Genomic DNA, 5,048 nt, shown 5'->3' on the forward strand with positions numbered 1-5,048 from the left:
TGACTTATTTTGCTTAGCACAATACCCTCTAGGTTCCATCCATGTCGTTGCCAATGGCAAGATTTCGGTTTTTTTGATGGCTGCATAATATTCCATTGTATATATACACCACAACTTCTTTATCCATTCATCTGTTTATGGACATCTTGGCTCTTTCCATAGTTTGGTTATTGTGGGCATTGCTGCTATAAACACTGGGGTGCACATGCCTCTTCGGATCCCTACATTTGTATCTTTGGGGTAAATACCCAGTAGTGAAATTGCTGGGTTGTAGAGTAGCTCTATTTTCAACTTTTTGAGGAAACTCCATATTGTTTTCCAGAGTGGCTATACCAGCTTGCATTCCCAACGGTGTAGGAGGGTTCCCCTTTTTCCACATCCTTGCCAATATCTGTCATTTCCTGACTTGTTAATTTTAGCCATTCTGACTGGTGTGAGGGGGTATCTCATTGAGGTTTTGATTTGGATTTCCCTGATGCCGAGCGATGTTGAGCACTTTTACATGTGCCTGTTGGCCATTTGGATGTCTTCTTTGCAGAAATGTCTGCTCATGTCTTCTGCCCATTTCTTGATTGGATTATTTGTTCTTTGGGTGTTGAGTTTGATAAATTCTTTATAGATTTTGGATACTAGCCCTTTATCTGATATGTCATTTGCAAATATCTTCTCCCATTCTGTCGGTTGTCTTTTGGTTTAGTTGACTGTTTCCTTTGCTGTTACTTGCCAGATTCTATCAGTGCTTTATTTTCATTCTATCCTTTTAAAATTATTTTATGTTACTTCTGATTTACTTTCTTCTTTGCTGCTTCATTGTTTTAATTTTTCAGTAGCCTTTTTGTTTTATATTTCTTTTTTTTTTTTTTAAAGTAGGCTCCATACCCAGTATGGAGCCCAATGAGGGGCTTGAACTCACAACCCTGAGATCAAGACCTGAGCTGAGGTCAAGAGTTGGATGGTCAACTGACTGGGCCACCCAGGTACCCTTCATTATTTTTTAATCTTAATTTTCCTTTCAGCTGTAATTTTTATTTATTATTATTATTATTATTATTATATTAGTCTCACTTTATAACGATGAGAAGGAAGTATGGTAATATGGTTAATACAAATTATGAACATATGGATTGGAATCCTTTTCTTCATCCATTTCCATATTAAGTCTGAACAAAATCTAAGCTTTAGTATATTAGAAGTTATACATTCAGACAAAAACCCATTCCCACAATATTAATGTACTTGTGCTAAATCACATTTAGACTGCTAAAATAGTGTTGCTTTCTCACATTATATACCATCCTTGGTTTTTGCTTTATATAATCATTATTAACTCTATAAACAATATAATATATATTACAAGAAGGTAAATTAGACTTTATATTAATGTAAGGTCTTAATGCAGGTAGGAAAAGAATCTTCTGATAGAAATCCAACACTGTCTCCTATAATTGCTTTATAGTATCCTAGCACAAATCTTTTTTATCTGTATGAAATTTTACAATCGATAAAGATAATTTATATTTTTTCATATTACTTCTTAATATATCAATGAAGTACATAAAGCACGTATCATCACACAAAAGGAAATTGAAGCTTATAGACAGATTAGATTTACCAACATTATATAGACAGCAAAGTGGCAGACTGCAAAGGACTTAAACGCCACCGTGTCCCAAACCTAAACAATGGTAAGGATTTCTCTTGGTCATGTCACAGGAACAAGTGAAAAGAAATATGAAAAGTTGTTATACAGAACCCAAAGCAGCACTGCGTGACCATACTACTACATCTCAATCATCAAGATTATCTCTAATACCTGCTAGATACCTCATAGGACCATAGGTACCTTGGCACTTCATTTTGTCTGCTCCGCAATGAGCAAACATGTTCTACTTCCAAAATTTCTACTACACCAAAAACACTGAATCAGACAATGATTTTAAAAGCTTTTTGTTTTGAACTGATGGTTACCAGAGGGGAGGTGGGTGGGGGGAATGGTGGGAAATAGGTGATGGGGATTAAGGAGTGCACTTGCTGTGATGAGCACTGGGTGATATACGGAAGTGTTGAATTACTGTATTGTACACCTGAAATTAATATAACACTATATGTTAACTATTCTGGAATTAAAATTTTAAAAAGATAAAAGACTTCAAAAAATAAAAGCTTTTTGTTTGGGGCAGGTATAGAAGAACTAACAGGAGAGCAAACAGTAAATACTATAACACACATCAGTTCTGACTCTTTTTTTAATATTTTATTTATTTATTTATTAGAGACAAAGAGCATGAGCAGGGAGTGTGGCAGAGGGAGAGGAAGAAGGAGGCTCCCCACTGAGCAGGGAGACCGATGTGGGGCTTGATCCCAGATCCTGGGATCATGACCTGAGCTGAAGGCAGATGCTTAACCGACTGAGCCACCCAGGTACCCCTTGACTCTTTCAAGATAAGCTCTTCACTGAGAAGTTTTTTAGCCTGATTCATTGTAATTATAATCTAGAACCAGTAAAGGATCAAATGTGTTAGGAATAAGGAATGAAGACTAAAGAGAGCCATGGAAAATACTGGTCCACTACATGGGGATATTCTTACCCTTGCCACTGATCAAAAAACATTCACTGTTGCAGAAGCACAGCTAAAAGAGAATGAGTATAGCCACTACTCAGCATTCACCTCCGACCCAGATTCCAAAGAGTGGTCAGGGCTTGCTCTGATTCTGGGGTGTAGGTGGAGGAAGAATCTCTCAAATTGGCAATATATAAGGAGAAACATTATAGGAAAGGTAAACACCAATCTCCTTAGGGTTTTTTCACAGCTATAAAATAATAGCAATAGAGGCTGCAATTGTTTGCAGGGGTGGTAAGGGGTTAGGAGCATATATGGATACATAGTCTTATCAGATAAAAATGCTCTTAGGCAGCAGGGCAAATTTTCAAAACTATCTTTCACCAAGTAGGCACTCATAAAGTGGAAGTAAAGGAGCACCTGGAGCACCTGGCTGGCTCGTGGAGCGTGCAACTCTTGAGCTTGGGGTTGTGAGTTCCACGTTGGGTGTAGAGATTACTTAAAAATAAAATAAAATAAAGTGGGAGTAAAAGCAGAATTGGGGTCTGGGCAGGAAGTTTTTCCAAAGGTATGAGTCTACATATGAATGCAATGGTCACAAAGAAAACAAAATAACAATCAACAAAAACAAAGATCAAGTTCCCTCCCTAACCTCTCAGGCTGTTGAATGAGGAACGAAGTGACTGAATAAACCTATATTATCAAAGCCTTCAAGATACAAAATAGTACCCAGATAAACAGGGAAAGAAGTCAAGAAGAATCTACCTGTATATTCTTAAGCAAATAGTAGGTCTTTATAAATCTGCCCTTATATGAAGATCACTTAACCAGAACAAAAAGCTGGATAAAAATTTTGCCATTAAAAGCCATGAAATAAACCCAGTATGTGAGAGATTAATGAAGAAAAGATACACCAGGAAACAAGAATGAATGACTACTTTCTAGTCCCAGGAAAATTTCACTCTGTAAGTTAAAAAATGAAATAAAAATAGAATGAATTAGAATTTGTGAATTTAGTCCAACCCCAGTCAAAACTCAAAGGATTAATATCTAGGAATGACAAAAGTGGTCAAAATATATGTGAAAAAACAACTAACAGAAGAATTCTGAAATAAGTAAGCAAAGATGAGAGGTCTGTCCTAAGAAATATCAAAACTTATACAGTTAACAATTAAAACTGAAGTACTGAGGAAGAAATAAGAATATGAAAGAAACCCTTTTGGCTCCCTGAGCAGTGCCATGACAGCAAGAACAAGAGGCTTACAAAAGGCAGCAGAAAGGGAGCCAAGAAGAAAGTGGTTGATTTATTTTCTAAGAAAGACTGGTATGATGTGAAAGCACCAGTTATGTTCAATATAAGAAATATTAGAAAAACACTAGTCACAAGAACTCAAGGCACCAAAATCACATCTGATGGCCTCAAGGGTCGTGTTTTTGAAGTGAGCCTTGCTGATCTGCAGAATGATGAAGTTGCATTTACAACTGAGGATGATCAGGGCAAAAACTGACTAATTTCTTGGCATGGTTCTTACCTGTGACAAAATGTGCTCCATGGTCAAAAAATGGCAGACCATGATTGAAGCTCATGTTAACGTTAAGACTACCGATGGTTATTTTGTCTATTTTGTGTTGGTTTTACTAAAAAACACAACAATCAGATTCGGAAGACCTCTTATGCTCAGCACCAGCAGGTCTGCCAAATTTGGAAACAGGTGATGGAAATCATAACCCAAGAGGTGCAGACAAATGACTGAAAGAAGTGGTCAATAAATTGATTCCAGACACCATCAGAAAAGACACAGAAAAGGCTTGCTAGTCTATTTATCCACTCCATGATGTCTTTGTTAGAAAAGTAAAAATGCTGAAGAAGCCCAAATTTGAATTGGGAAAGCTCATAAAGCTTCATGGTGAAGGTAGTAGTCCTGGAAAAGCTACTGAGGATGAGATCAGTGCTAAAGTTGAACGAGCTGATGGATATGAGCCACCAATCCAAGAATTTGGCAGACCTGCTAGTGCTGAGCATTACAGGTCTTCCTCAACTGTAAAATGGAACAGATATAGAACCTATCTCAAAGGATTCTTGTGAGGATGAAATAAATATATGCCAAGTCCTAACAGCATAATACCAATATGAGCAAAAGATGTTAACAGAAAATTTACAGAAAAAAACCCGAAAGTAGCCATTAGATGGGTCACGTGGAGGGCTCAGTCAGTGGAGCAGGTGATGCTTGATCTCCAGGTTGTTAGTTTGAGCCCCATGTTGGGTGAACATATAAAAAAAGTGTATAAAAAAAGTGGCCATTACCTACAAATATATTAAATCTGACTAATAATCAAAGACATACAAATTTGAACAATCTTCAATCATCATTATGCACCAGATTATCGAAGGTTTTAAAAAAAAAAAGTACCCAGAATTGAGTAAGATGTGGCAGCAAGTACACTCTCATATAATTTTAGAGAGAATAAATTGTTACCATTGTTTGG

General features: G+C 36.8%; 1 pseudogene; it reads left to right on the forward strand.

Annotated features, from left to right (window-relative positions):
- Positions 1 to 2,550: 2,550 nt before the first annotated feature.
- Positions 2,551 to 4,647, forward strand: LOC102749945 (small ribosomal subunit protein eS1 pseudogene; annotated as a pseudogene).
- Positions 4,648 to 5,048: the final 401 nt, after the last annotated feature.

The sequence above is a fragment of the Leptonychotes weddellii genome, unplaced genomic scaffold, assembly GCF_054177405.1.
Source record: "Leptonychotes weddellii isolate Sample4059 unplaced genomic scaffold, ASM5417740v2 HiC_scaffold_2202, whole genome shotgun sequence".
NCBI classification, from domain to species: Eukaryota; Metazoa; Chordata; class Mammalia; order Carnivora; family Phocidae; genus Leptonychotes; species Leptonychotes weddellii.